Below are 17,333 nucleotides of genomic sequence, written 5' to 3'. Positions count from 1 at the left end.
CAATGAGGTATAAAAACCCATCGTCCTGGCCAAAAAGGTATACCCAATACCCCTACTTTATGCACACATGTTTGGCATTGACAATACTATATAATAATGTTGGGCTGATTGGCAAAGGTATTGAAAACTTTGTCAGTCTTTCAAACATTTGAAAAGACAAGTTAAAGGCATTATCACAAAATGGGTTTAAGTACAATGGGCAGTGTACTGGGACACGCTATGGATAATTAGTGCATATGGCATCTTGATCTTTTCATTGTAATACACAACACATTATTATAGATACATATGATAACTCACTGCAGCACATAATATAATGACCCTGATTTGAGACATGCATGGTCAACAAATAAATATGCATTATAAATAGAAATAACGAAAACAAGTTTGAAAATTACTATCTCTTGCATTGAACTTATTCAAGCATGGACTCTTAGAATGGATAATTCACTTGAAATATATCGAAATGTAACACATACTTGTGTTTCTTCTGAAGATCAAGGACTTCAATTCTCTCCAAGAACCAACCATCAACCAGCTTGCCCTTAGTAATATTCAACCAGATGTGAATGTACAGCAATGGACCAAGACACTTGGGCACTGACATAATGAAAGTTCTCACTGAACCAGTGGACAGCTTCTGCAGGAGAAATTTTTCAAAAATGATTAAAAAAAGTAAAAACTGAAAATTCCAAACGTTTGTCCAGAAAAGTCGATGACAAGTTATTCTGTTTTAGAAGATGGGTCATGCCTCTAGTTATTCTTAACTCCTAATATCCTCTATTGAGAATGACATCTTTCTCATAAATTTTATAAAGAAATTGGATTCTGAGATAAGAAAGCAGAAAAAGCACTGACATCACCATAATATAAAATAACATACGAACATAACAAAACTAGCATATAAGACAAATACAATTTAAAATAAGAATGCTTTAGTTATTATTTTGCATCAGAGATTCTCCACATGACTGTTTAAACTATGACATCAAAGTTGCAGTTCAATTTATCACATGACATTTAACAGGTGAATTATGTCGAGGCAAAAATGAAAAAGGTTGTTTCTTATAACACAACGTCACAAAATAAAGTAGGTATTTTACTTTATTTTTACTGTGAGATGGTACCAAAAACATTATTGTACACATTTATGCAAATGAGTGTATGTGAATGTTCCTTGCATACCAAATCATGTGATTACACAGTATGATTGTTAGAGAATTTGTTGTTAACATGTTTTAGGTAAACAATTATGTAATAATGACAGAACCTCGTGCACAGTAGTTCTAGGGGAGAAATTCCCGGGGGCAGAACCAGAGGCCAACTCTGGTAGGGGTGTGTGGCTAGTGCTGGAAACCCCAGGCCCCATTTTAGACCCATTTTGACCAAAAATCAAAACCAAATTTTAGACCATTACAGGTTTCTAAAAGATGAAAGTTTAGACCTAACAACATTTTCCTTAGGAGGCAACATTTTGGGGCAATTAATGGCAATTATGATTTGGTAAGGAGAGTGGACCACATTTTAGACCAAGCAAAATAAAAAATAATAGAAAGTGGACCCCATTTTAGACTCTTCAACTCAAAAAAACACACCCCATTTTAGACCAAAAGGGCTAGAAAATGCACCCCAAAGGGCGGTACATATACGTATACTCATATAAGGGGAGTACCCCCCCCCCCCCGGGAGAAATTAGGCTGGACGCGTGACGTGTGAGTACCAGAGCGAGTACTTTGGGGTATTTGCACTAAATGCTTGTGGTGTTTTCTGTTGCACGTGAAAATAGGACTGTTGGGCAACATTGTACACATTCATGCAAATACCCCAACTATTCATCGCAACACTTTTACTTATGCTTAATTGGGTTCTATCTTTAGTATTGAACAACATACAACATATTACCACAATTCTTTCCTTATCCTTGAGGAATTTGACCCCACTTTGATCTTGTTCACCAGTTATTTCAAATGAAACATCACACGTTGTCCCTGCATTTGGTCTGAGTCCAGTGTAAACAGTTATCTGGTACAAATAGTTGTCTTCAGTCTTGTTCCCAAATAAAGGAGGCGACAGCCACTGGAAAAGTAAATATTGAGATAAATATTTCTGAGCTATCACTGGGCATAATATATGACAAAACATATATTTAAAATGAGAGACACTGTCGTAAAAACGTTTACTTAAGCACACAACTTGGGCTAGAAATTCTGAACAAAATGATGAAAAGAAAATGTGAGAACGTCCTATAATGAAGTATACTGGTTCATACCATGCTTTAATATTGACAAAGAATAAATGCATTATAACTAAAATTGGCACAAGCTGAGTTATCTTTTTTTTCTGGGTGGGGGGCATGAAAATACTTAAGCCATGATTAAATTCTAAATGTTTTTTTTTATCTGTATGCCTTCTATGACATTCTGGCTTCTGGCACTGTGGAATATTTACAATTGCATGGTAGTGGTTTTCTCAACATTTTAATAATACACATAATATACATATAATAAAGTATGTCAGTGATTACATCATTATGTCTTAATACAAGATTTAAGTTCAATTGTTTGCATGTGATGGTGAAGTATGCATCAGTAAGTAGAATACTATGAATGCCTAAATATGTACTGTACATTAAATTACACCCAAAGTGTATAACTCAGCTAATAGTTCCCCTTTAAACAAAGTGGATTGCACTGGATTTATTTTGCTATTACTATTAGACTTTTAGTAAGCTTAATATATAATGAAACGTACCTCAATCAAGTCATGTTTGTCCTTTCTTCGCATCCACATCACAATCAATATATAAACGATGAAGAAAGCTGATATCGTTAACAACACCACCGAGTTGTCAGTAATACCTTTAGTGAACACAGTACTGAAGTCTATTGTATTCACAGGGACAATAATATCAGCAGCAACAAATTTGGTCAGATGACTGCATTCACATACTATGGTGCCGTCACTGGTTACAAGATCACTAGGCTGGAATAGAATGCAGAATCTTTGTGAGACGTCGACAAATTACGCATATCTAATATTCTTTCATCCTTTACACGTTATTTTCAAATTATTTTCATCTCCGTACAATTGGCCACATACGTAACAACCTTTCCAAAAATAACTGCTATAAGCTTGTTCAAGCATAATGTTTTTTAAAACTTGACTTTGGCAATTCTCTGCTGTATGGATTAATATATTGAGTATATTAAGCCATTGCAACACAGAGAATTCAGCTATACCTACTGGTATGATCATTACACAGTTACAAACATGAACACCAGTTCTTAAGGAACTTCACTAAGGGTCACTGTGCTAGTTAGTACTTCAATTTCCTGTACACCAGCTACAAGCATTACATGGCCAATTGCCATGATCATACTTGTTAGATATTACAACCCATAACACCAAAGTAAAGCATTTTCTGTAGATACCACAAAAGTCGATTTTCCAGTTCCAAGATGCATTGCGTGAGAGGACGTTGGTTAATACTTTGTTACATTTAGTCTTGCTTTGTCTTTATTACGTTTGAAATAACATTTACATCAGGAAATGATGGAAATTCATGTTGACCTCTTTGATTATGAGTGATGTATAGAACAAAGACTAAACACCATCATGTACTGTTTAATTTGCTAATTGACCACACAGAAAGGCCACATGCTAGGCTTGTAAATAAACCAATTGAAACAGTATACTTTTATACTTGATATGAATGCTATAAATGAGTGTACCACATACAGAAATTGCTTTTTTACCTCAGTGTTACTTGTTGTATTCAGGCTGAATGATCAGCAATGCAAAGCTGTCAAACTCTGTCATGGTTAACTAGAATCACACCCTTGTGGTCATATTCCTAACTATTTTAACATGATATAACAGCAAAAATTTAACTTATCAATTATTTCTTAGTAATATTACATCACACTGCATTATTTCAAAAGGATAATGAGAAAATCTCTCAAAAAAATTGGTGCCGACAATAAAAAATAATCACAAAACAAAAACATTCTTGTTATTTGCATACACCTCAGTATAATGTTATTCATAAACAAAATTATCAGAGTTTTTGTTAAAACTAAAATACAGATGATAAATATATGATACTACAAAGTGATATTGTATTAAAATAGAAAGTGAAGTATAAACTTGTACTTACCCAGCATCCATCCGATTTCCATTCCTCATCAGTTTCATCCCAATATCGGCAGATTTTAAACCCTGCATTCAAAGTTACTGTTTGAGTATTTTGTGTCCAATTTCCTAGACATGCAAGGGAAGAGATAACAAAATTTTATTTTGTCAAATCTTATTATCATCCTTACTTTAATTCATGGAAAATACAATAGAATCCCTCTGGCGATAGAGTATACTTTTTGAGAAACATTGATATGAAGTCCAAGTCTTTAAAAGTTTGTCTGTTTTGTAACTACATGTAGTGAAAACTATTTAGGATAAATATGTGTAATAAGAACATAACCCCATCCTGTAAGAGTGTCAGTGTGAGTACTTCAGGTTTATATGTATATTTGCAGTGTTTTGTGCCTTTCAATCACTAAGCTCATGAAAGTACAACCACACTGAACACTATACACACTCATGCAAATACCCTGAGTATGCTACACATGCACTCACTCACCATGGGGTTTTGTCATATAACTCACCGAATGTAATCAACAGATTGTATGAGTGGATGTCTTTGTTATCATTGTTGTAGAACACTGTCATTGGATAGTCTCCAGTAAGTGACCACTTGTTGTCATACATGGTTTCTTTAGGTAAGACATCGGTCATGACGTAGACGTCAATCTCTGAAGTCGGGTTGTCTGAATCAATGGTTAAAGTCAGTAGGCTCTCTGGCTCTGATTCGTTGATTTGAAAGTACAGCCTTTCCTCAATCAGCAGATTTGTCTCAATTGTGGTAATTACTGATTTACGTTTATCACCTCTTTCTTGACGTTTTATCTCAAGAACATTAGTTCCTGGCAGTGGATCACCGGTTCTGGTTTCATCAAGCACTTCCAAAGACAGTAGAGGTGAACCTATTAATGGTTTGGGGGTGTTCCATGTGGTTGGATTCATGGCAATGCCTATGAACTATGATGGAAAGGGAGAAACATATTAGAATTCAAGAAAAATGAGCATTTGGTAAATGTAAAATCATTCAATTGAAGAATGTATTCTACAAAATTTGTCTAAGAGCTCATCCTAGTACTTTTTGTGTAATAGTATTTACTTGAATATCTTAATTTAGTCTCAATACTGTAATGAAAGGACGACAATGATGATGGTGATGATGATGATGATGATAATGATAAAGATGATGATGATGATGATGATGATGATGATGATGATGATGATGACTCGTTCTGTTAATGTGATGATGGTGATGATATTGTGAGATGGTAGTGAAGAAAAAGAAAAGAAAAAGTTTAATCGAAAACATAGTCCCCGACAGTTTGAATATTCTGAATGGCTATCGTTCGGTCATTATTGCGAAGGTAATTAAAAAGGTGATGTACATAAATTGACTACAGTAGCTGACAGCTGTGCCAGGTTTGTCCACAGGAGCTGTCACTGTTGCTAAGTTCACCACCTGAAGGGTTGCCTAGTGAGTACGAAGCACGCTAATGCTTCGCACTCGCAAGGCAACCCTTCAGGTCACCCTCTAGTGGTGAACTAAGCAACAGCGCCAGCTTCTGTGGGTTTGTCCATTCATGTCAATGGCATACATGAACACTTGGTATATTTTGGGTCATTTGAATTTAAACATAGAGTCCAAGGTCAAGGTCTCATTAAAACATTCACCATGGATAACATGGTCTGGACACTCAAATGAGGTCACTATCTATTAAGATTCCAAAGTTGGAGAGACAAACATTTAATGATACATGTGAATTTTTATGGCAGTCATTCATGCAGCGATACATGAAGGTCAAAAAATCAAAATGAAGCAAATATGCACAATATTTGATCAGAAATTGACTCATACATTCCAGAGATACATGTGGACAAGGACGCATGTATGCAAAGTTGGACAGTATGCCTTTTGCATATACTAATGCCCAAGGATAAGATGATAATTGGAATGACAATTCTGTTCCTAGTACACATTCTTCTTCTTTTGCCTCTTCCCCACCAACTAATTGTCAAATCTTTCATTTGTATCCTACCTTTACAGTCATGATTTCGATTTCATTATCATTTTCATTGCCAGAAGGAAGAGTGAAACCGCCAAATTCAGATGTTAGCTCGCTACCATGGAAATCACTTCTACTACGTCTGTCGGCCATGGCAACAATCCATTCATCTTCGTACATAGCCAAGTTATTACCAATGTCAGCTGCCATCACAGTAATATCAAGGCATGTACTAATTGCATCAAATAGAGTAGTTGTAGGTTCCTTTATCTGGATCAGAGAAAAGTGACATATATTTAGTAAAGGAATACTTCATAAATTAATGATTTGCAAAATTTAATAATTACAAGTGACCTATCATTGGAATAGCACTGCTGGGTTTTTTGGGTTTTTTTTGTAACATGTGTAGAAGTGGTTCTGCTGTTCAGCTCTTCCACTATGCAGTTTCGGTTTAGCAAAGTAATAATTTAAAAGTTGTTATAGTGGTTTCATATGATGACACACACACACACACACACACACACACACACACACACACACACACAAACATACACACACTATAGAACACATTTCACACAGAAAGTTGGTAAACTATAATTGTACTTTTATATTATAACAAAAAAATTCTGTTTTTACCCCTAATTTGCATATTGATAACCCAATCAACTTGTCTTGAACAAACATATCTGCTCATCACATGACACATACACACCAAATTTCAGGCCAATTGACCATCCAGTTTTAGAGGAGAAGACGAAAGTAGGGAAGTTGATGGATGGACGATGCACAGCGGAGAATAATCCTAACCCCTAAGCTCCTTGCAGCTTTTACTGAGAACGGAGCTAATAGTTTGTCCGCTATCCACATAATGCATAAAAAGTTTGGACCGAGAAAATTCACTTCCACAAATTCTACATTGCTCGACTGCTCTAAAATATAGTTACACACAAATTGGGAATCTGACTTAGAAGAGGTCTACTGTAGACTGGAACCAGGCATTATGGGAATAAACATTCCACATCACTCTACAACTCTAAATATAGTCAAATTATGTTTAGGGAACCAAGAAAAGTTATTTACACCAACTTCTACATGGCTTGACTGCTTTTAAATACAAATTGGAAATCTGACGCGGAAGAGGTCTACTGTCCACAAGGGCAAGGCATTATGGGACTAAACATTAATTGCAGCTAACTATCTACAAAACTCTCCCCAAACTGACACTATTGTTGTATGCGTTTTAGCTCCTAACTTTTTTTGTTTCCCCAAATGCCTTGCTCCAGTGTATAGTTGGCCTTTTCTATTAAAAACTAGTCAGATTTTGCTGGACGGCTAGCCTTTGTTCTCATACCTTGTCAACTTCACCAATATCTTGTACAGTAGAATCATATACCACATACAACATATTAGAAGATGAACGAAGAAGATCTAAAGATAAGTGAGAAAAAAGGAGATTTGGTAAGAGACCAATGCTATCAGTAATTAATATAATTGAGCATAGCAGTTTCACTAATACAAATCAGGTTTGTACAGATTGTACGACTTACCATTTCTGATCTTTTCTACAGGTGTGTTGTTGATATAGCTACCAGGGTTGTTTTCCATGAATCTCTGCAATGATGTTGTTGCTGTTCCAATCATATCTGATGCTTTCTTTATCATCTATGATATAAATGATTTTTTTGTAAATTGTAATTTTTATTAATTTACATGCTAGACTAGCAGATATTATTAAATTGGGAGGTGTAAATTAGTCTTTGTAGAGTCCTTTATGATCAAAACACAGCTGCAGCACTTTCAAGTTACCATTCATCGACTCTGTTTGTTACAACCACTCAGAAATCAATATGAAATGGCATGTTCTACACTATAGCAAGATAGCAATTTCTTGTTACATTTGCCTAAATGAAATAAACCATTGAAACATAATGCAACGAGAAAGACACATGGGCACCAAAGTTTTGACATTTGTTTTGCATTTGATGGTGGCATATCGATTCATTTCAGTTTGACAAAATGCCACAAGAAACTGTATTCATTTAATCTTGCTATCTTTAAAGTGTAGCATATGCAGTTTCTTATTAGTTTCTGCAAGGTTATATCAAACAGAGCCACTGAAAGGTAAATTGCAATGGGTTGTATTTGGTCCATAGTGAGAAATTTTCTCACTTGATGAGGAATAATAATGTTGAATTCTTATATAGCACTTTCCCATGCCATGTTCAAAAGCGCTTTGCAATTATTACCACAGGCTCAGATCAGAACGGCAAAACAGTCCTTTAGACTTTTTTAACTCCCGGGGGGGGGGGGGGCATACAATCCATTGCAGCCATTTAAGTGCATAGGATTAAAGGATTAAAGCCTTCACATTGCAACGTACATCCTACCAGGTCCCCAATTATACAGCTGGGTTGACTGAGGCACAGTCGTGGTTCAAATCTTGCCCAAGGATTTTAGCCACTCAGAAACAAACAGCAGCAATGGGGCTCAAACCTGCAACCTGTAGATTCCAAGCCGGTCACGCTAACCATTCACCCATCACGACTCCACATAATATATAGAAACATCAAATACTAAATGAATGTTGGGTACAATGTAACTACATGGCATTTCTATAAACAAGCATTTATAGTAATAAGTAATTAAACCAAAGAAAGGAAAAAGAAAACAGGGATTCACAACTAGACAAGTTCAGACAACTGTGAATTAGTTTACTTTACATCCTTATAACTCATTTTGATTTTACATACCTCACTTTTTGAAGTGAATCTGTCTGAAGTACAAGTAGTTGTTATGACAGCTAAGGTTTGGGCCACAATTTCTGTATCCTGGATACTAAAGTCCAAGTCAGTGCTCATGACCTCTTCCAATGTATCAATTATCCACCATGCGCCCTGTATTAAAGTGAAATTTTCTATTTTAGACTTTTTTGACACAACATCATGTTGGTTTTACTAATACTCTATTACATGTACAAGAAGGTCTCTAAACTGAGAATTGTCCTGGTATTTTCTACATGTGTGTTAGTACTATTTTATGCACTCAACCAAGCCTAAACCTTTGCTGCTGTATGACAGACAAATGTTTAAAATTTGAAATTACCAGCTGTGATGGTGAACCCATATGAGACTCATTTGGTGAATACTGGGATTGGTCGAGTTTTACCTTATTTTCAGTTGGTATCATGACTCAACTGAATAAGGCTCTTAAAATTTGTACACCTGGGAAGTTGTTTTTGCAACATTTATTTTAACTATTAACAACTGAATCATGATTATATCATTTACTCTATACAGTATTGAATCATCTGTAGGCAATTGTGTAGTTGATGTACACATGATATGGTATAATAAATTTTATCAAATTGAATTTTCGGTCCACACCCTAAAATGAACATTGCAACTCGATCATGATTTCAATAAAATATATTGTTGATTGTCCAATCAAAAAATAATATTCCAGTTACAGCCAGTGCAGTTTTAAAGGAAAAGTCCAGTCAAACTTTAATCGTTTTAGATTAACAGAAATCAAATAGTGCATATGTCTGTGAAATGTTGTATTACAGACGGATGCACAGATGGTCTGCCTGCCTTGATTTTGGGGTTACTAAAAGTACAAGATAGTATAAGTTACCTTGGTCAACAGTTCAGCTTCGACTGATTCTTCCATGCATGATTCCTGAAATGATAAACAATTTCAGAGCAATTTAATTAAAATTGTATACAGTGTCTGACTTGATTGACAGTTTTTAAAAATTAATATAGGTACAAGTTGCCAAAATTAATATAGGTACAAGTTGCCAAAATTAATGTAGGTACAAGTTGCCAAAATTAATATAGGTACAGGTTGCCAAAATTAATTCTAATCTAATGTTATCAGGAGTAAAGGAAGTCACGTTGACGGCATGAACAGTCCTAGAACACCGTGGGAGTTTATTTTAGAACATGACAGATATAAACAAAATCATAAAGCTTTCCGTCAACCGACATCAGAGGCACCGGCTGTTGTTTTGTGTCACTTATCTTGTTGTCTTTACCTAAATTGTCTCTGCTTGAAGCTCACTTCGTGCAAGCAACCGCAACGCTCTATATTCCATAGTTGTATAGGTACAAGTTACCAAAATTAATATAGGTACAAGTTGCCAAAATTAATATAGGTACAAGTTGCCAAAATTAATATAGGTACAAGTTGCCAAAATTAATATAGGTACAAGTTACCAAAATTAATATAGGTACAAGTTACCAAAATTAATATAGGTACAAGTTACCAAAATTAATATAGGTACAAGTTACCAAAATTAATATAGGTACAGGTTGCCAAAACTAATATAGGTACAAGTTACCAAAATTAATATAGGTACAAGTTACCAAAATTAATATAGGTACAAGTTACCAAAATTAATATAGGTACAAGTTGCCAAAATTAATATAGGTACAAGTTACCAAAATTAATATAGGTACAAGTTACCAAAATAAATATAGGTACGAGTTGCCAAAATTAATATAGGTACAAGTTACCAAAATTAATATAGGTACAAGTTGCCAAAATTAATATAGATACAAGTTGCCAAAATTAATATAGGTACGAGTTGTCAAAATTAATATAGGTACAAGTTGCCAAAATTACAAGTTGCCAAAATTAATATAGGTACAAGTTGCCAAAATTAATATAGATACAAGTTACCAAAATAAATATAGGTACAAGTTGCCAAAATTAATATAGGTACTGGTTGCCAAAATTAATATAGGTACAAGTTGCCAAAATTAATATAGATACAAGTTACCAAAATAAATATAGGTACAAGTTGCCAAAATTAATATAGGTACAGGTTGCCAAAATTAATATAGGTACAAGTTACCAAAATTAATATAGGTACAAGTTACCAAAATTAATATAGGTACAAGTTGCCAAAATTAATATAGGTACAAGTTACCAAAATTAATATAGGTACAAGTTACCAAAATTAATATAGGTACAAGTTACCAAAATTAATATAGGTACAAGTTACCAAAACTAATATAGGTACAAGTTGACAAAATTAATATAGGTACAAGTTACCAAAATTAATATAGATACAAGTTACCAAAATTAATATAGGTACAAGTTACCAAAACTAATATAGGTACAAGTTGCTATCACTTCCTGGATGAAATCACTGCAAGTGAATGAGACCTATTTACAAATCGACAAATTTTGACAACCCAAGGTTGCTATAACTGGTTTCAAAGAATGTATTCTTTACATTAAGATGAAAGTTTCCATTATCCTAAATTTTGTGTTTTTTCCTTCAAATACCTCTTCAGTTTTGTTGGTGAAATCTACCATCTATAACAATATATAATATGCTAGACTAGTTGCAGTTCCAAAGGTTGATAGCTAGATACCACTACTTTAGAACTGCCAGTTAAAAACAATTGTGATGCCTATGGTCCATCTACCGAAAGCCTTGAGCAGAGATTGGTGTCACATCAACTGGTCTCATAAAGTGGAACATCACAATTATTTTAAACATGCTGTACTAATGAAGCTACATTATGTTATCTATATCAATCATGCCACTCTTCTTGCTAATTTTATTTATTGAGAAATAAAAAGAAGACCTGAAAACATTACCTCGTTACAAATATAGATGATATCAGCTAAGATGTATAAAACATTGTATATCAACATCTTGTCATCATTTTCCAATATTGTATTCAGCATTTCACCGTTTGTAGCAATTTCCATCACGATTTCTGCATTAGTCATGGGTAAATTGACCTGTGACAAATCAAAATAAAACATATGTCATGTAGTAAAACTTGTGCTGGTCCTGCTTCATCAAGATTTGTAAAATACATTATTATGATCTTGGCTAACAAAGCATGAACGTATGATGCATACTGACCTTAACAGGTATAGTGAAGATATCAAATGCTTGAAAAACGTCGATGATGCTGATCAGAACTGCAATGGTAAAGTCCGATTCCTGTCGACCCTGGGGTAAGCATAGAGGAGGTGACGTTGAGTTGTTGGATGTGTATATAAGTTGTCCATGAGTTTCATCACCAGGAGTCTTTGCTCTTATTTCGTAAGTTAAACCATTGGTGTTATTGTTGATGTCAACATTCTGAGCAGATATCGCTTTACTGTAGCCTTCATCTTTCCATCCAACACAAGTGACTTTAAATTGTTGTAAAAGATCAAAGTCTGCTAATCAAAATAAAGATCACCAAACTTTAGATGGATGCTTAACAGTTTATTCTCTCTGTGGGATGCAAAGTGTTCTATTGTAAAGTTTTGATTAAAGGGGAATATAAACGAGAGTGATTTTGTCATAGCTCTGGTCCTTTAACTGATGTCCAGTCTGAGTCTCAAAAATTCACTTTCACAACTCTACATAGCGCAAGAATAAAATTATTCAAATTTGCCATGAACTGGCCCTCTGTACACTAATGTAGGGAATTATGGGATTGGCACCCAAATACCCATGCTGATGTCACCAGTGTCCCAGTCTATCACTTTGAATTGTTTCCGCTTCATTAGCATGTAAGGTGTAACTATTAAACATTTTACATACAAATACTGTATTCTTGGTGACATCAGCATGGGTAATTTGGTGCCAATCCCAGAATTACTTACCACAGCATAGAGGCCACTTAACGTTATGACTAATTTGAATACTTTCATTTGTTTTATTTTTAGAGAAGTCGAGCAATGTAGTCCTTGTGATGAAAGTGACTTTTGAAGACTTACTGGATACCAACCAATGCAGTTAGTACAAGATCAGTCTCACCTGTGTTTTCTTTTTAAGTAATAAACTAAAGTATTACTCTTGTATCACAATAACATGTTAAATTTTGCACTTAGTTGTGTGCTTTGAGTTTTGCACACACATACAAATTTCACCTGGCAAAATGTCGCGAGGATAGTGATGCTAATTAAGTCATCTGCCATTTCTGAAAGTGTTTTTTAGGTATTCAGATAATTTATTTGGCATTTCAGTGAATAATAAACATGGAATTCAGTGGTGTATATTATTTTGTAAATTCTAAATATACCCACTTATGTTCCATATGGCCTCTTCTACATATACCTCTTACCTGTTGCTTGTATGATACACCGTCCACCATATGGCGCTTCGTTAACTAAGGAAAAAGAACATTTTTCATTAATATGAGAGAGAGAGAGAGAGAGAGAGAGAGAGAGAGAGAGAGAGAGAGAGAGAGAGAGAGAGAGAGAGAGAGAGAGAGAGACTCTTATTTCTTAGTTTTTTTCTGTATTCATTTCATGATTTCTTCCATCATGTAACTGCCACGGCAAAAAACGCGTCTTTGTTTCAAGTTGTGCAGTTAAGATAAAAAGATAAGAGATGATGTGAGGCCAGCTTGATTACCTTTGGAAGTTAAATTACAGTTTGACATATGCCTTTAAGTTATCACATTTCAATAACACAGCACTTGTGTGACAGCATTTTTCACTTACAAGCTGTGCAACAATCTCTGTGCAGAAACTGTGCTGCTAACTGCACAGCTGTATGCACCCAGTACAAAACCTGTGGGATACTGTGCCGATCCCAGAATGGGATACCATGTGGTAAATTTAAGAGGAGCACACATAATAAAAGCGGTGTGAATTTATCATAGCTGCGATTTTTTTAGGTTAAGTCATTTTCCCTGCCTGAGATACCCAACCTAACTCTAAAATTGATTTATAGGAATAGGCAAATCTGGCCTAGAAGAGGCCTGCTGTGAGGCATTCTGGGAAACAAACAAAGTTAGGAGCTTCATACCTCTTGAAACAATAGCCTCAGTACTGTTAAAAAGGTGTTGACTCAACTATGTATATTCGACCTCATCAATGCTCAAATTTCTGTATAAAATAGCCTAAAAAATTGTCAATTTTTAACCAACGCCAGATTATGTCTCGTGTGGAAAACATACTCGAGAAACACTACATAAAATGGCATCTGAATATACTAAAGTATCAACAACAAAAGCGACTTAAAAATTCAATTGTCAAATGGCTGTAGAGGAATCAAGGTGTGGCACGTCCCCCTGTTTATATACATGTATGTCCTTGATGAACCAGAGAGGTGCAAATTCCATGTGACCCATCCAACACATATTAGCTTTACTATGTTATTCAACTTTGTTGGCCTGGTGCCTTAAGCAGAAAGTTTGGGGACTATTGCGGGGTAATTTTGTTATCTAGTTATCAAGCTTAAATGAGAACTTACTTTCAACTTCTATGTTGAAAGAACAACTTGCAAGATAATCCAAACTTGTTTCATCCTGTACAGTATATGTTACAGTTGTATTGCCATGTGTGAAATTACTCCCTGGTTTATGTGTACATAATAATTTGATATCAGTCTGGTTGTAAGTATATGGTGGTTCCCAGCTGACTGCTACATATGCACTCTCTGGTGTAGTGAAGATATCAGGTACAGTTTTCCAAATGTTCTCCGGGCAAATCAGTTCCAATACTATACCTGATAAGAACCATAAAAACATCATTGAAAGTAAAAAATTATATTTGAAGAGTATTTGAATGACTCTCTTTTTCATCATATAATCAACTGGTGAAATAGGAAAGTTTGCTTGAACCAATCACGTATTAAGTATTCGCATCCATCATCCATACGGCCACTTCTATGTATACCTTAAACCCCATATTTTGAACAAGGTTGTTTCCACGGGTTGTTTTCAGTCATCTTTATCGGAAATAGGCACCCCCGGCAGCCAATGACCTAGCGATGACTAGAGCATGCACGTGTCATGTGAAAGTGTATCAAAAGTGTTCAAACTCATGACCACTCGGACGATTGGAGCAGCGCCGTGAATGTTGTAGTCGGTTAAATGCAGAGTTTTGACCCCCGTTTCTGGCTAAAATGTAGACTTTTGACCCCTACTTTTTGATTTTTTGTAGTATTTGTGGTTGTAAATTTTGTCCACCAGGGTACATATGTACCCATTACCCACCCGAGTACCCCCCCCCCAGGGCACATGCCCACATGTGACTTGGGTACTTGACTTTATTTTATGCTACTGAGGTTAACTGATTTGTACAAGCAAAATTTATAAGAAACACACAAAAGCACAAGAATACCTAAAAGAAGTTTACCGAGATTGGTGAAGAAAATGAAGGTAAGGCTGCACTAGCTGCAACTGGTACATTTTTCTGAAACTTTAGTACTAGATATAATGACTTAATTGTGATATCGTACAGTATTGACACATGTGTGGATAAACATATTTGTGTAAGTGATCAAATTGATTTTCAGCACCCCACCGAAACACGATTTCACCTTTATACTACATGTACATAATAATATTGCCTCTAATTAACATATACAATGTCCAATTATTGGTATTTGAACAATTTTCAATGAATATAATGTTGATCATCTGATCAAAAAAATAACACCCCAGTTACAGCTAGTGCAGCTAGGTTTAAAGAATATTGATTTCAAATTAGTATAGAGTCAAAGTAATTCAAGTATCATATAACTATTACAAAACTCATCAGCAATATTTAAGGAAATGATAGACCACTGCTGGTCATTTGATAAAAACAAGAATAACTAAACCCAACCACTTCAGCTCCAACGCCACCACCCCCCCCCCTACCCACCTAAGATGAATTACGCCATAAAACGGACAGCTTGACAATGCCTTCCAACACGAAGAAGCAAAACGGTACAAACACGTAGTCATAGAAACCTTGGTCGTTTAACAAGAACTACATACTGCAAGAATAAATTAAATTGAAGTAAATTTAAAGTAAAGGTCAGTGATTCACCTACCTGTAACAATAAAGTTACACTGATAAACATTGCTTGATGGGTCAGTGAAATCGCAACTGACAGGGGTGTCACTCTCAGCAAACTGACTACCTTCTGGAGGAGCACACGTCATTTCGATATCAGAATCGTCGTAAACATTGTCACTGAAACTGATGCCGCTATAGTTATTATATTCAGCAGGTAGTTTGAAACGTGGTATGCTTTGATCAACACACATCACAGTTGGCGGTTCGTTATCTATCCGAAGAATGGAATTGAAAGAAAAGTTTTGTTTTGTTTTGTTTGCAGTGATTAATTTGTTATAACTTCATCTCATTCAGACATGTACAGTATAAAAATTTATACGTTTTCATGAAAAGTAGACAATAATTACAAGAAACTGAAACTTTTCCAAAGAAACAGACAATATTGCAAGAATTTAATTATGACTTTTTCCATAAAACTAGACAATGATTACAAGTACAAATGTAATTGAAATTTTTTTCCAGAAAAGAAGGCTCTCTCAAAAGATATTGAATCAGATATGTTTTCCAAAAAAGTCGACAATGGTTGCGAGATGTTGAAACTTTTTCCAGAAACATTAGGCGATCTTGGAAGAAAATTGGTACTTTTTCCGCAAAAAATATAATTTTACTGGTGTATTTATAAAACCTCAATCAAACACCATATCATTCAACTCGTCTTGCAAGATTGTCTTTGGTAACTTTCTTGCAAAAGTACCAATTTCTAGCAAATGTTAGTCAGAATACTCCTTCTGTGATTGTTTAATGAAATATGTACAGGCTAGGGTTGGTAGGGTTATCAGAAACACATATTTTTGTTTTTAAATGTTGCTTTATGCAAATATTACCTAGCAGTCTAATGTTACATGTTTTAATAAACAGTGTATAAGAAGACTTGGTAGATTTAGTATAGCAGTAAAAATATTATAAAACTCACCTTCAACATTAACCGCAAACATACAGTTAGCATTGTTGTTAGCTCTGTCAGTGAAGTTACAAGAAACAGATGTTATCCCGAAACGGAATTGAATGTTTGTGTCATGAGTACAGGCTATGATGATGTTTACTTGACCATCCACATTGTCAGTTGCTGTCACATCAAATGCAGATACTTCACCGTAGTCAACTCCAGGGAGGGTTTCTATGGTCATATCAGGGCACTCGGGTATGGGTGATTCTTTGTCTGACAAGTAAACAAAAATGTCACAAATAGATAAAAACAGGATAAAATAAAATCAAAACATGTGAAAATACACAAGAAATTGACAAATAAACATAAAAATGGGAAAATAAACACCAATGTGACCAAAAGAAAAGTCAAAATCAACAAAACTGACAAATAAACAAACCAGATTTAAACTGAATGCCTCCTGTAAGGGAATCACTAATTATGCAAACTCATTTAAA

At 34.9% G+C, this 17,333-nt stretch overlaps 1 long non-coding RNA gene across 1 annotated transcript; it reads right to left on the bottom strand.

Annotated features, from left to right (window-relative positions):
* Positions 1-13,225: 13,225 nt before the first annotated feature.
* On the bottom strand, positions 13,226-15,992 carry LOC144450457 (uncharacterized). The gene is made up of 3 exons (XR_013482246.1): positions 15,925-15,992; positions 14,356-14,610; positions 13,226-13,264 (listed from the first exon to the last, which is right to left on the bottom strand). It is a non-coding gene; the product is annotated as an uncharacterized LOC144450457 (long non-coding RNA).
* Between the last annotated feature and the right edge of the window lie 1,341 nt (positions 15,993-17,333).

Source organism: Glandiceps talaboti, chromosome 20 (genome assembly GCF_964340395.1).
Source record: "Glandiceps talaboti chromosome 20, keGlaTala1.1, whole genome shotgun sequence".
In the NCBI taxonomy this organism is placed as follows: domain Eukaryota; kingdom Metazoa; phylum Hemichordata; class Enteropneusta; family Spengelidae; genus Glandiceps; species Glandiceps talaboti.
The sequence above is the reverse complement of the archived record's forward strand: the minus strand, read 5'-3'. Positions and strand labels throughout refer to the sequence as shown.